General features: G+C 39.7%; 1 pseudogene; it reads right to left on the reverse strand.

Moving 5' to 3' along the window:
- Positions 1-806: 806 nt before the first annotated feature.
- LOC117530615 lies at positions 807-16,437 on the reverse strand (annotated as a pseudogene).
- Positions 16,438-16,806: the final 369 nt, after the last annotated feature.

A 16,806-nucleotide genomic window follows, 5' to 3' on the forward strand; every position in this document is an offset into this window, starting at 1 on the left:
CAACTTTTCTTTTAACAAGGACATAATATTGGTCATTTACATCGTTCTCGCCACAAAAATTTGCACAGGTAGGTAGGTTTGGAAATGGCGGCCATTTTTATGCCAAAATAGCCATTTTGCCTTGGGCTTTAATAGAGCTGGTAACCTACAGGACCCTTGGCACTCTAGATATATTTGGCAGCTTTAGCAGAACCTGGTTACTGTGAAATATGTTGTCAAAGTGATGATCTTTCTTACTTTTAGGAGACATCAGAGAGACGTTCCTGGAACTGATGGGGAGAAGCACTCACAGCAGAGGTAGGAACAAGTACAGACAAAATAAGGCCATTTTATTTTGGTAAAAATAATTTTTACAGGTATAACAGACAAAACATGTTTTCTGTTTACTACAGAATTGTTAACCAGAATAATCCCTTCAGCATCGACAGCTTCAACTGATGTTTCAGAGGAACCACACAAGCAAAGTACAATTTTATCACTATAAAAACCTGAGCTTGTTTTATTTCTAAATTTTTTTTTTATGTCCTCTGAAGGTGAATTAATTTTCTATCATTTGACAGGTTCCCCAGAGGAACTGATCCAAATCCTGTATTGATGGTGCGAGGAAAAACAAGGAGGCGTTAATAACCAAAGATACAAAGATTACCCGACGAAACATCACAGTACTCAGAATACACTCGTCTTACTGCCCATACTAATGGACTGTCCCAAACAAAAACTTAGCTATCGTACTGAATGGACTTTCCTGAAAAAGAAATAAAAGGCTAACAAAGCTCCCTGCACAAAGAGCAGAATGTTCAGGGTAAAGAGAATGAACACTGACCCGGGGGGGGGGGGGGGGTAGTCTAGACTACGTGTGCTTCAGCAGCCTGACGGCTGTCGTTCACTCATGTCCCTTTGGGAGGGGTTCCACTTTAAGGAGGTGGGGTCGATGGTTTTGTTGCTGTTGCCTCGCTTCACCTCCTTGGCCTTCCACTCATCAATCAGGTCCTGGGAGGAAGAAAAAGTCACGGAGTTCATCAGGAGGAGGAGAAGAAGAAGAGGAAGAAGAATTATTTAATCAAAAACCATGAAGACAAAACTAATGAGGTGTTAAAGTTATCCGACGACTCCACTGATAGCCAAACAGGGTCACTGGGGTCAACAGCAGGAGCGATTTTTTTTAATGTTGCTCTGGAGATTCAGGAAAGCTGAGTTTGTCCGCTTCAAGGCCTGGTGTGAGGTTGTGACTTACGTGGAAGGAGTGGCAGGATGATTTTAGAGCCAGCAACTGAAATACATTTATTGAATAAATCAAATTAAGAGCTACAGTAGTGTTCAGAATAATAGTAGTGCTATGTGACTAAAAGATTAATCCAGGTTTTGAGTATATTTCATATTGTTACATGGGAAACAAGGTACCAGTAGATTCAGTAGATTCTCACAAATCCAACAAGACCAAGCATTCATGATATGCACACTCTTAAGGCTATGAAATTGGGCTATTAGTTAAAAAAAAAAAGTAGAAAAGGGGGTGTTCACAATAATAGTAGCATCTGCTGTTGACGCTACAAACTCAAAACTATTATGTTCAAACTGCTTTTTTAACAATCCTGTGAATCACTAGACTAGTATTTAGTTGTATAACCACAGTTTTTCATGATTTCTTCCACATCTGCGAGGCATTAATTTTGTGGTTTTGGAACCAAGATTTTTCTCTTTTACTAGGTGCTTGGGGTCATTGTCTTGTTGAAACACCATTTCAAGGGCATGTCCTCTTCAGCATAAGTGCAACATGACCTCTTCAAGTATTCGACATATCCAAATGATCCATGATACCTGGTATGCGATATATAGGCCAAACACCATAGTAGGAGAAACATGCCCATATCATGATGCTGCACCACCATGTTCACTGTCTTCACTGTGAACTGTGGCTTGAATTCAGAGTTTGGGGTCGTTCTCACAACGTCTGTGGCCCTTGGACCCAAAAAGAACAATTTTACTCTCATCAGTCCACAAAATATTCCTCCATTTCTCTTTAGACCAGTTGATGTGTTCTTTGGCAAATTGTAACCTCTTCTGCACATGTCTTTTATTTAACAGAGGGACTTTGCGGGGGATTCTTGCAAATAAATTAGCTTCACACAGGCATCTTCTAACTGTCACAGCACTTACAGGTAACTCCAGACTCTTTGATCATCCTGGAGCTGATCAATGGGTGAGCCGTTGCCATTCTGGTTATTCTTCTATCCATTTTGATGGTTGTTTTCTGTTTTCTTCCACGCGTCTCTGTTTTGTCCATTTTAAAGCATTGGAGATCATTGTAGATGAACAGCCTATAATTTTTTGCACCTGCGTATAAGTTTTCCCCCTCCAATCAACTTTTTAATCAAACTATCCTGTTCTGAACAATGTCTTGAACGTCCCATTTTCCTCAGACTTTCAAAGAGAAAAGCATGTTCAACAGGTGCTGGCTTCATCCTTAAATAGGGGACACCTGACTCACACCTGTTTGTTCCACAAAATTCACGAACTCACTGACTGAATGCCACACTACTGTTATTGTGAACACCCTTTTCTACTTTTTTTTTTTTTTTTTACCAATAGAACAATTTCATAGCCTTAAGCGTGTGCATATCATGAACGCTTGGTGTTGTTGGATTTGTGAGAATCTACTGAATCTACTGTTTCTTGTTTCCCATGTAACAACAAGAAATGTAATCCAAAACCTGGATTAATCTTTTTAGTCACATAGCACTACTATTATTCTGAACACAACTGTATATACAACTCTGGCCAGAATAATCAGCACACCTGAATTTGTTAGAAATTAAATCCAAATTATGTATAACCAACATATTTTTTTTTAAATGCACAAAGGTACAACAACAACATTTTCACATCGTGAAAAGAAAAAAAAAGTATGTGATCATGTTTTGGGCACACAGACTAATTTATAGTAAATTTTACTTTTACAGCCAGTTTTCTTTAGATAAGTCAGGAGGTAGACACATTTCAACATCACAGAAAATGTCATTTACATCAATCAGAAAGAAATACAAACCGTATTGGAGACAAATCTATCTAGATGAGGCACTTCTCAAAACATGAAATAAAGAAATGAGTGAAGGGAGCCACTAATCATGACAAAAAAGGAGCTGCAGGCTTCTGCAGAGGTGAGTCGACAAACTGCATGCAGTGCAACTTTCGTCTTACATCACCAATTCACCAATCACAGCAGCATCATACGAGGTCTGTCCAAAAAGTATCAGACCTTTTTTTTTTTCAAAAACCTTATGGATTTGAATCACGTGTGCTTGCATGAGCCAACCTTGAACCTTCATGTGCACGCGTGAGTTTTTTCACGCCTGTCGGTTGTGTCATTCGCCTGTGAGCAGGCTTTGAGTGAGCACTGGTCCTCCCCCCTCATTGGATTTTCATTTCGAGGAAAATGTCTGAACGATTGGAGCAGTGCTGAATCAAATTTTTCCAGAAACTGTGAGAGACAGCCAGGTGGAAACCATTCGTAAGATTCAAACGGCTTTCGGTGGCTTTTCAGTCGAGTGAGTATCCGAGGAATTGTGTAAGAGCTGGACATGTCACAACATGTCCAGAGACTTCCAACTTCCGCACGTCTTTCATTACAAATCTCCTGTAACAGTGGAATGTGCCGAAAAAGTGCTGATGTCCACCTCTTCTGCAATTTCTCTGGTAGTCAGACGACGTCCCGGATCAACACAGCGTTCACTTTGGAAATGATCTGGTCGTTTCAGCCTGTCGATGGCCGCTCGGAGCGCGGCGCGCCCTCAGCCATTGTGCGCCGTCTTTAATCCGGTTGAAACACTCCTTAATCTGTGTGATGCGCATAGGATCATCACCGAAAGCCATCTGAATCTTCAGAATGGTTTCCACCTGGCTGTCTCTCACAGTTTCTGGTAAAATTTGATGCAGCAAAGCTCCAAATCGTTCCACCTCGCAATGAAAATCCAACGAGAGGGGAGGACCAGTGCTCACACAAAGCCTGCTCACAGGCGAATGATGCAACCGACGGGCGTGAAAAAAAAAATCACGCATGCGCATGAAGGTTCAAGGTTGGCTCATGCAAGCACACATGATTCAATCCATATGGTTTTTGAAAAAAAATAAAAAGGTCTGATACTTTCTGGACAGACCTCATACAGCAGATTTTCTTAAAACCACTTGAAATTTCAGGATGTTTTCCAGAGGGCACACACGGGAAAATCCAAGTCTAGATTTGATGCATTTTCTAGGATTAAAATCTTTCTCTGTTCCACGAATCTGTGACAGGTGGTGCAACAGGTAAAGAGTCACTGTGGAGGAGTTACAGGCTTATATGGCTGTAACTGGAGAAACTGTGCAGAGTTGTTATGGATGTCTTGGTGGCTTCCCTCACTGATCTCCTTCTTGCACAGTCACTTAGTTTTTGAGAACGGCCAACTCAACACAGATTTACCACGCAGTACCTGTTTATATTTCTTAATGACTGATGTAAATTATGTCCAAGACATACTCAGTGACTTGAAAATGTTCATGTAGCCGTTCACTGAGTTGTCCAAAGAACACTGATGGTAAAACCAATGATTTACTGGAAATCCATCAAAATGTGCAAATCACTGTGGACGGTAAGACCTCAAATTAATATTACTGCTTTGTAATACATGACCTCTTAGTGGTTGGATCATGACTAATTATGATTAGCATCAGTTAAATGCAGAGCACAAATTTTGTTGTGTGGATCCAAGTATGTACAACGACAAATGGTTTTTGAGGGTTTTTTTTTTTTTTTTTTGAGCAAGAGTTCAAACTGGACAATTTAATTTTCAAATCTGCTCCCTCAAATTTAAAATGTGGATGAGAAACTTCACAAATCGCAGATTATCATGCAGTTTTATATGTCTGAAAGTTCAGTGGCTGTTTAATTAATGACGGATAAAGATGAACTGAGACGACAGCAAAAAACTCTCAGTTCAACCACAGTTAACAACAAAAACAATTTAACCATTTCCATTTTCCAAGCCACTTTGACACTTGCACAAATTTAATCCCTGCACTGCCGAGCAATTCGTCGTGCCAACGCGGCCTGCTTTGTCCTGCGCTTTGTGCCGCGTTATATAAAATGAACATTTTGTAGCAGATTAATCATTTGCTCTCAGAACGTGGCTAATGAAACCATCTTTCATCATTCCCAGAATCACAGAGAAATTATCTACAGCTGTATGGTGGCTCACGTGCGTCGTGCAGTGGAAAAAGCATTTGGAATCCTTTCAAAGGTAATTATTTATAATATTTATATTGTAATAACTTGGTAAACAGTTGCATTTTCATTCCTTCTCACGAGTTAGATAATGTATCGATAAAGTTATGTTTATTATAGATGTAACATCTCTTTATGATCGTTCAGATGTGCTGCGGCAATGCGGCGCATTGACAAACAGTGTTTTCGAACACATCTAGTTCACAAAATTAATGCATGCCAGAGATTACAACAAGTTTACGCACTGGCGTGTCTGGCGTGCGGGAATCAAATTCGTGCAAGTGTCAAAGTGCCTTAAGTAATGTGCTCTTGTGAAAATCACCTGTGTACACTCACTCATTCATTCTTTCCTAAGCAAATTTGTGAAAAACTCAATTTCTCACATGTGACATGATAACATTGGTTTATGATTTAAGTTTCTTAAAAGCAAAAACCTCCTCCCAGGCTAAGGCTTCATTATACACATGATCAGTCACAACATCATACCTGTCTCTTCAAGACTAGATGCTTCCCTTTCCAGTACTTCAACATCTGAAGAGACTGCAACGTGCTCACAATGTCCACTGGATTGACAGCAGTTTCTTGACTGATCTCTGAGCATCAAGCAAACATTACAACAGGAATTTATTTTGTTTACTTCATACAGACACACGTCAAACTCACAGCAATGCACAGAATAAAACACCTCCGTGTGTTAATCTGCTGTTAAGCTACATGCTATAAACATGTCTTAATAACAGAACAATACTCTTGCTCACCTTTGATGGAGATCTCCTTGCCTTGAAAGTTGTACATGTATCTGAGCAGCACCTCCTTCCAGTAGCTACGGTAGCTGATGAGGCCCAGATCAGACAGGGGCCTCTCTGGTGAGCCCACCTTCTCCTCCACTTTGGACAGCAGGTAGCCTGCACAGCAGAGGACAACCACAAATCATATTTACAACAGGCAGCTGTATGCATCTATCTAGCTATCTAATATTTATTTTACTGCCCAGAATCCTTTTGACATTACTTTATGCAATCACCACCAGGGGGCATTTCAAGGCTATAGTATATATGGAAGCTGTACGAATATAAAATACGTATATCTCTTCTACTTATGTATCTCTGTAAATATGTTGGGGGAAAAATTTCCACATCGTCGTTACTGTCCAACAAAAGGGGCATCACAACATTTATTTTATCATCTGGAGTACGTGGACTACTATGATTATGTAGATTAGCTCATGCAATCACCACCAGGGGGCATCCATGCCATGCAAAAGTACAGACCATCATCTCCGCAACTATACAAATTCAGTTTTTATTAAATTCTCCTCAACCTATTACACCGTCAAATCCAGGAACCCAACATCTACAAACCTGGACTGTCAGAGGCAAAGCAAATCACAAATGTCACACCCAGAAACCTCCGGGGTCATCATAATTAAGAGTGAAACTTTTCGGTGAAGTCTCATAACAGCTTAAAATTCTCAATACCAACCACGTGCTTTGCTTCTTATATGTTTAAAGTGAGGAGAAAAATCATAAAGCAACTACATACTGAAGTCAATGAGCATCTTGCCAAAGCCCTGCCGCATGTACTGTGGCATCGTCAGGATACAGGAAACATTGTAGTTGAGGAAGGAGTTCTTCTCCTTGAAGAGGAAAAAACATATTTTCATCGGTTTGCAAGCAGCACCTAATTTACAGAAAACTGAATGCAAGGGTGTGAGGTGTTCCTAATTTACCTTGGAAAAGTATCCCACTAAATGACAGCCGGTGTTGTCAGCCTCAGTCATAACGTAAAAGAGAAAAGGCTCCACATCGTAATACAGAGTTTTGTGGTCCAAGAAGAGCTTTGCGAGTAAGCACAGGTTTTGGCAGTAGATCTGCAGATGAAATAGAACTCCTTCAATCTGTTTGTGAAACAACTCATCTAAAAGGTCAAAACAAGTTCCCAAGAACAGCAAGCTGTGTGACATCACAAAGACGACAAAAATGTGATTAATCCAAATCATCATACCTTATTCTTTTTGCCATCAACTTCAAACACTGATATCGCACCTTTCCTGTACACTTCGTCTCCAGGTGGATGTTTCCACACACACTTGGCCTGAAAACACACACGTTAAAATAAAGATACACTGTTCCAATATAACTCTGTGAACATTTGCAAACCTGAACTTAAAACAAGATATGTTGTGAGCAAGTTTCACAAAATGACTGGAAAATATTTTTGGTCTAAAATAAACTTTATTGATTATATATCGGGTCAAACTTTTTGTTTATCTCACAGAAAGGGGAAAAAAGTGCTGGAAATCAAATACTAGAATTTTTATAGTCTCAAGTATTCTACAGTCATGCCAATTCCAATCTTTGGGTTCTATCTCAAGAGTGGGTGTGTCCAAACTGTTAATGCTGGAGCGCACAGCTGGGCACTGGGTGCAAAGCAGTTGTCTTTATCCTGTTCATTAATCATGAGTGTATTGTGGACATAATATAATCTCAACCAATCAGAGTCTGTCATTCCCTTTAAATTGCAGCACAACCAGGCCTACAACGCTGTGGTATTAAATGAAAGCAAGTGAGAGGTTTTTTTTTTTGGGTGAGAAAACACCTGCATGGAATCAACTGGCAAAAAAGACATAACGATGGAAGCTGCTGTGACAGCTGGATTAACATGTCTGTGAATACAGTATCCTTTAAAAAGGAACATGAATCTTCAAAATGAAGGAAAAAGGTGAAGTGTTGGGATCGGGTCTAAGTCTCACCATGTGCCGCCTGAGGATGGTCTGGCTCTTCATATACTTGAGGCAGAATTCGCAGACATAAGGCGCCCCAGGCGGGCGTACTCCTCAGGGTAGGGAGAGTGGTACCAGGTGTCCAGCTCGTACCGTCCGAAGAGGATGGTTTTGATCATGTTGCTGCCCTCTGTGATCTGACCTTGGATGCGTAGTTTTTCCTGCAGGAAGGAAAACAGTGAGACTGCAGGTTTTACAGTAGGCCTGTGTGGTATATGTACAGCACGTATACTGCAAAAATGTCTGATGAAAAACTGCATAACCTACACTAAAGAGCAATTCCAATCAAATTCAACGCACCATCCATCCTCAAGTAACACAGCTTTTGTAAACGTAACAATCAGACGTAATCGTCTAATACATGAATGATCTCAGAAACATGATACTGAAATGTGAGGTCTGTATAAACTTCTGCTCTAACAAATGTACCAGTCCTCTGACATCAATAAAGTCATGTGACAACTTTACACAAAGACCGAAAATTGGTGGTGACAGCAAAGCGCTGCAGTCTGGATGCCTTGTTTTTATTCCAAAAATGGTGCAAACCATATTTCTAATTCACTTACTGCTGCATACAATGAATTCAGTCTAGTAATTCAATCTCTCATTACCAGGTCCTCAGACGCTCGAGCCTGTGCTTTTCTAAAAAGCTCCAGGTCGTATTCACTTGTGATGTTCTCCAGGAGGGGCTCCCTCAGAACATACACTAACTTAAATGTATAACAATAAAAATTTACTACAATGCATTAGGGCCCCTTCACACATAGTGTGAAGTTTGGTCAAATATGGTGAAACAGTTTGAATTAGCGCACCACGAAACATCGCACCGACGGGCAGGCGTGCACGATCCTGGTGCGAGAGCTTGTGCATGCAACGGTATCTTTCGAGCAGGAACAGTGTGAGGTGTACCACATCGTGCCGCTTATGTGGAATAAATAAAAAATAAAAACCAGCTGGTACCTGTGGGATCACATAGCGCTGCTTATGTGGAATAAAAAAAAAATTTTAAAAAAATCCCATGGGAGGCGAACCCACGCCTTCCAAAAGCTGACTGGCAGTCAGAAACTTTACCACTAAGCTATGGAGCTGTCCTTTGAAAGCTGTGGGAATCTGCCTCATATCAAAAAGGACATGGAAGTATTACAAAAAAAAATTAAAATCACACACCATATAAAAACACCGCATTTATGAAGCAAGCAATACATCTGTTTCTCTGTAGATGACCCAGGGTCACTGACATACAGTCATGAAATGACATGAATGAGAAGCAGTGGGCTCTGATCATGTCCACATCTACTGGTCCGGTGCATCCAGTCACCCCGTGGACGTGTTCTGCCCGACACGCATGTCTTGTGAATGGCGCACTGCAGCACAGAGCACTGCAGCACAGAACAGAGCTCACGTGGGTGACGTGACAATCAGATCGCCCACTGCATGCTCTGAGCTGACGGTCCGTTTCAATCTAGGGGGCTGTCAGTGTCCACTCCATGCTCGCGCGCGCTCACTGCAGCTTGTTGCCATGGCGATATGTTTTTTATTTCCATGTAAGTACAGCAATCAGACGCACGCACGTCACAGTGGACAGTTGTTAGTCCATGTTTGTCCAAACACAGTAGGTGTTGTCCAGCTGGGATGTCCAGAATGACAGATCCCCACAGCTGCTTCTGTCAGAAGCCGCACCTCCTCTCAGTGGAGCGCACACACCCACAGGTCACACTAATGAGGAACTTAGACAAATTTTACTGTGAGTATGACAGTGACTGTCTACAGTCTGTTGTTGTGCCAAGAGTGTGACTTGCCACACATTTTCTAAGTGCCATGCGAATGGTGTTAAATGTTAGTGCGTGTCACCTGGAATTTGGCCGACACCTGCAACGAGAGGGTGCAATGGGTTCCCACAGCGCACACTATGATTTTCAGCTGCTGGTGTGCACAAATAGTTGTAGCAACAGGTGTACAAGGCGTTAGAGGCATGAACGATTCTACACGTTTTGCATATAACTCCTGCTTCGTGCGCACTTCAACCAAACGTCGCACTTTCATTTTGCCTCAACAACAGTACCAAAGTTTTGTGTTTTTATCCGTTGTACGGGATTAATGGGATTAATATGGTCAAAGCATAATTAAAATTTCAATTCTACTGAGGCGGAATCTAAATCTGCCTTAATTTTAATTTCAGCTGTGACATAAAGTATCAGCCTCTAAACTCTGCATGTATGACAAAATGTTTGCACATATCTCAGAATTCACACCCATTCAACTAAATGTGACTACTATAAGTTATTCCCTATTGGATCCATCTTGCCATGAAAAAAATAACGATCACAGCCATCACATACACAGCTAACTATTTTAAGAAGCCGTGCTGGGTGATGATCATCTGGATCACAGTACCCACTACGCACATTTCAAAATCACATAAAATTACAAAATTTACATCAAAATGTGCATACGGACACATAATTACAACGTGGGAAAAAGTTAATAAATTGGCACACATTTGAGGAAAAATACAGTACATTTTAGTCTCAGCTGAATTTTCACTTTGTATTACAATAATAATAATAACAACTTTTATAGGACTTTCAGTCAGAGATTTTCACAGTACAAAACATCAAAAATGGAAAAGGAAATGTAAACATGACAATAAAGCAAAATTCAAACACCAAATAAACACATACAAACCAAAAATTAGTGGTTATATGCAATATAAAATCTGTTTATTTTGATTTTCCTCATCTTAAGAACAGGCATTAACAACTTCATTTAAAGTGTGGTTTTGGAGTCAAATCAACTCAAAATCTCAAATTCAGTTTACTTAAAATGTGTTTGTTGGCGATTAATGCTTATTTTCTCAATTTTTTCTTGTTTTACAGTTCTGAAATCAGCCACTATGAGGCGATAGAGAGCATGCGGTTTTGTTTTAGGTTTGCCGATGGGTGTCTAGGTCTATATAAGGGTCTATGGTCGAAACGGAACAAGTCTGAAGTCCTGTCTAAACTAGACAGACCGTGGCATGTCGTTCTCAGAGAACTTTAAACCGCCAAATTTATGGCTCTCTGGAGAAGCCACACAAAAGTGCCACAGGGCACCAAACAGGAAAAACAGCTTTCAAAGAAGCCAACTGCAATGCTGAACAAATTTAGAGCTTCATGCAGACTCGGGTCTACCACCACCACCTTCCATTGTACCGCCAGAGTCTGTTTGATACATCGTCTGGTGGATGCGACTTAAATGTGAGCGCGAGCTCACTGTGGCCAAAATCTCCTTTTCATAAACCAGTGTTAAAGACTAAGTGTTAAAGCTATCGTTTCTCAAATTTAATTGACTCAGACAACAATATGTAAAGAGATCCTAGAATGAAAACTTAACAAGAACAAAGGTCAAACATCAGTCAAACCAAAATACAGTTTGCATATCTTAATATCAGGTTTCCTGCCAATGTTATGAAAACCTTATTGTGACAATCACACTGTCATATTTTTGTCTGGAATTAAAGGTATTTACATTACAAAAATGTGCATTTTACAATTTTATGACTATCATTTAATGTTTTTTATTATTATGGTAATCTTTGTGTTCCTGCAAAACTATCATTTTGCCAAAGGATTCCACCTTCCATCAGAAGTCATTTAATATCTGTGAGAACATCAGCAGGTCAACTGGGTGACACTGATATGCAAATGTTTCCTTCTGTTACTTGTAGAACTAAATACAGAAATGAAAATTATTTTTAAAAATGTGTTACATACTGTAGTTCCTCTGATTCATTACAAATATTTCCAGAGCTTTACATATTAATCATGGGGACTTTAAAATCTTGCAAAAGTGAGTGGGGATGGTGGCAGCAATTTGGCATTTTATCATCTGCAATGCAGGAATCAGTGCTGTGAATTCTACTGTTAGTTAAGGCTGCCATCTACTGGATGAGCTCAGATGTTCAAATTCAACACCATGCACCACATAAACCTGAAAAACTTCAGAAATAACCCTAAAAGTGCTGCAGAGAGTAACTCGGTGCCTTTATTTGCTGCATGAACAAGATTTTTCAGGAAATGCTTTTATTCTTAAAAGGTGCCATATGCCACACAAACCATCTACAGCTCAACACCTCGAAGACAAAGGAGCTGGTCATCAGCAACCAGAGGAGCCTCTTCAGCCACAGACTGCTCCTTCCCAAGTGCAGGACCAACAGACTGAAAAAGTCCTTTGTCCCTCAGGCCATCAGACTGTACAACATGTCACTCAGGGGGAGGAGGAGTAACAGGAAGACAGGGGACGGGAAGGAGAGGAACAGTAGTAGCCAGTAAGGCAACAGTGGACAGTATTTCTGGTATTTATAGTCACATTTTGCAAACTGTTTTTTATTTTTACTTTTGATACTTCTTACCCTGGTGTGCTGCTATACAATGCTGCTGGAACCTCAATTTCTCGAACGGAGTCATCCCAAGGGATTAATAAAGTTCTAATTTCTTATCAGAAATGGAATATAGCATTTATTTCCATTGTGCATTAATGTATGTTTTACAACGATATACAAATATCTCTTTTCATAAGCTTTGAATGCCGGTTGATAGTGCAGGTTAACAAGTGTGAGAACCGTAATTTGTGTGAAATTATATTGCTTAGAACAAGAGAAGGCAAAGGAGCATGAATCCCTATTGCCAAATAGAAATGCTAAGTCTACGGTGACAATAATGCATTCTGCGACCTCACCACCAGATGGTACTAAAATCTACACACTGTAGCTTTAAAGAAACTCCAGATTCTACAATACTGAAGAAAATGTTGAATAAATCTTTAGTGATTATTTAACCTGCAATAAAACTGCCGTGCAATTATTAGTCTTTTGCAGTACAAATGTTGGTTTCAAGTCACATTCCTCAACAGACGTGCTTTCACAACAGTGTGTTTGTTAATATATTTTCGTGTTCACATAACTGGAGAGGAAGGGACATACAGTGTGAATTATACGGATGTGTGTATGTTTAAGTTGTAGCTGTCCACGGCACTGACCTGCCGTTTCAGCCCCCGTGCGTCGCGTTGGACATACACAGTTAGCATAATGTCTTCAAAACATGCAAAATACAGATGGAATCATGAGCCTCTTAAATTTCTCTTTTGGCCTTGATAAATCACATTGTGTGTTTTAAATTTACCAGTCTGTATGTGTCCTCCCAGGATTTTGTGCACTCAGGTAGACACAACCCAAACTGAATATTCAGTATTAAAACATATAAAATGGACAATACTGTACATGCTAGTTTGCTTATTTGAAAGTCATAATACTGAGTGTGCACAGTTAGTAAATCAGCTTGCGTATTTGTTTGCTGGTGTTGTAGTTTTTGTTATTATACACGTGAACCTACAGTAAATCAAACCTTTAATTTTTAGCTAAATTTTCAGGTAACAATCTGTTTAAAAAAATTAAAACAATGAACAACATATTTAGCATTTGTATAAAAATTTAAGTATTTGAGAAGCTGAATTTAAACATTTTGTTAGTGTTCTTGTTCTGTGTTTTTGTTTTATTTACATAACTTGATATTAGCTAAACATGCTACTAGACACAATGTTTAGCTAACAGTCAGTTAGCTGGGGGCTCCCCTACCATTCTGAGGGGGGAGCAGCACATTAGTGTATTAGCTTTCCTCGATCCGTGTAAGAGCTTTTGCAGTTTCTCTTAATTTGGTTGTATCTTCTTCAAAGATATCCTCCGTTGTTACTTTCGGGCATTCTTGCCTATTGACTTGCTGGCATTCCTCTAGTATATGGTTTTTGAGTTTCCTCCTCAGCATTGCAGAACCTACAGGATACATTGGCATATTTATTCCTATAGTTGCATTTTACTGCCAGCATTCTTGTTCTTGCCATCATGATGCTAGGGGCTTCCATCCTGTTTAGGTTTGTCCAGGTAGGGTTTCCTTTTTCCTACTTCCAACGTTTTACGTTTTCAATGTAATGTTTTACCTTTGATTTGATCTCTCCTTCTTCTTTGATATTCTTCTTTAGCTGTTCGCCCTATTTTCCTCTTTTTATATCTCCTTTGCTTCTTTGATCCGTTATCTGCAGTTTTTCCTTAATCCTGTTGACTTCCCTTTTCCATGGTTATTATGTTGTTGATTATTCTTTTTTCATTAGGTCTGATCTACTGTATTTATCCTTTTTGGAAGTTGACCTTGTTTTTTTGTATTATATGGTCTATATCCCAGAGCCCTGTACCACATACATGATTCTCTCTGTGTTGTTGTTGGTAGTATTAGGAGCCATTTTAATATACTGTCCAAGATTTGGTTCCTCATTTTCCCCTCCTTTTTTGTTGTTACCAATGACTCTCCTGCATACACAATTATTGGGATATGCATGATTCCACCTATTTGCCAGATAACTCTCATCTCTATTCTCTTAGGTCCGGGCTTCCTGCTATTTGTAGGATGGTTTGTAAGGCTCCTTCTGCTTTCTTTTTTGCTTCTTCTATTTGGTCGGCTTGGTTGTTGTTATTGTTGATTATTTTCCCTAGGTATTTGTAATTTACACATTTTTTTCCAGTTTTTTTGGGTCCTATGTAGAAATTTGTATCATCTTTTGGTTTCCCTATCGCCATAACTTTACTTTTTCTTCCCCAAATTCTATGTGGTACCGGTTTGCCAGATCATTTGTTATATTTAGCATTATTTGCATTTCCTTGGCCGTCTCTGCTATGAGGGCTATGTTGTCCATCCATAGTAGGCATCCTATTTTTTTCCCTGTACCTGTCTCTATTCCAAGGTTGCTATTGAGGATCTCTTTGCCTATTTCGTCTATTAGTAGTGCGTACATTATGACTGACAGGACTCCTCCTTGCCTAATGCTGTCTTTGATCTGTATTTGTCTTGTAAGTCCATATCTGGTCATTATTGAGGCTTTCAGGTTTTCGTTGAGCTCCTTTATTTTTAGCCATATTTTATCTCTTAGTCCATTTTTGTAGAGCAGGTACATCAGAGCTCTGCCCAGGCTTTATCTTGCTTTGGTCACATCCAGGAATGTTATGTATCTTGGTTTTTTGTTGTCAATCAGCTGGTTTAATAGTAAAATATGGTCTGCAGTTCCTATGTTTTCCTTACCACCTCCCTGTAGTTCACTAATTTGTATCAGGGGTTTTATTCTATGATGTAGGATTCTTTCATAAAATTTCCCTGTTTTGCTGCTGAGGGTAATTCCCCTTTCATTGGCACATTTGCCTTTTTTTTTTTCCTTACCTTTGTATATACTTACAAACATGTTTTGGAAAATTTGATATGTATTTGGTATATACTTGCATACATTTATGCACGTTTGTCTGCTAATAAGAATAACGTCTTTTAGTCTATGCCCTGAACCTGACAAACTGGCATTATGGTGGTACAATGACATATGAAAGCATTTATTCATTACTGGCAGCAAAAATATGATGATGGTTTTTATTAGTTCAGACCACAAACTACCCACAGATACTCTATCTGTCAAGTGCCATTTCTCTGATGATTAGTAACAGCTTTTCATTGAATGTGTTTTTGTTGTTTGTTTAGGGATTTCTTGGGGGGAGGCGCGATTTTTTTTATATTTTTTATTGACCACAATATTTTATTTAGGAGTATTTTTTAAACATGGGTTCAATAATCAGGGTTTTTACTTCACTTTATTTTAATTTCCATATTCCACATTGCCTAACTGTGCCACAATACTCAGTACTACAATCCCGTTCAGGAGGCAAAAATGTGTCTCTTTGTCAACATAAAGGAAGGTTATTATTAATATTTTCTAGAATGCTTATTTTTATTCAATGTAATCTAACAGCTATTTCTAACAGAGGTAGATAAAGGTTGATTTCCAACCAAAACTTGAGCGTGAGCACGGTCTGCTTTGTAGAAAAAGTTGAAAATTTTAAAACTTTTGACAGGCCTATATACCGTTGTGGTGTGTGGCTGCTGCTCCCACAGGCCAGTGTTGGCAGAATTTTGAGATATTCCCTGCTTTCTGAAAGTACTTTTTTTAGAAGGTTCATGAATGATGACATGTAACATCATGGTGGACCAAACTCATCATCTTGCACAGGTTAGACTTAGGTGCTAGTAAATGTGGTTCACTATATATGCAAGAGGACTAAGTAAATAAGTACTACTGAGAATACCGAGGCCAAGGGGGAAGTTTGTTTTTAACTTAAACCCAACTAAATTTCTAATTACTGGCCCTTCTGGAAAAAAAAAAAAAATAAAAATCCACTGATTGTCTAACCTGGACTTCAAGGGAGCAGGCGAGGGGAGGGGTAGTGTCATTGGAATTTTCTGTCACTGTCTCATTGAAAACAACGAAGCCTCTAGCTTACCTTCTGCCACCCACCACCAATATGTGAATCATAGAACCTTAAGAGTTCTACCATAGTCTGTGGGGCATGTACTTCTCTTGACAGCTTCGGGGTATATCGAACTCAAAGCCTGCTGTTGGAAGAAGGCAGAAGCGGAGCCTACCTCTGGCGTCAGACAGGGACCAACTGGTGGTGATGGGGGTGGAGGCAGACATTGGCTGACCAGCAACCTGAACACCACACAGGAACCATCCGATGGCATTCCCTGACCCTGGTAACAGACAGGGACTAACCAACAGTTGCATGGTGGTGAAGGCAGAGTCCTGGTCAGCAACTGCAATCAGCAGTGAAGTGAGTCTGGATTGACTGTTGGTTGTGGTCAGAGTTGGGTCCAAAAGTAATTGTAATTACAGTTACTTTTAAAAGTATGAAAGTAATCTATTA

This window comes from Thalassophryne amazonica, chromosome 18, assembly GCF_902500255.1.
Source record: "Thalassophryne amazonica chromosome 18, fThaAma1.1, whole genome shotgun sequence".
NCBI classification, from domain to species: domain Eukaryota; kingdom Metazoa; phylum Chordata; class Actinopteri; order Batrachoidiformes; family Batrachoididae; genus Thalassophryne; species Thalassophryne amazonica.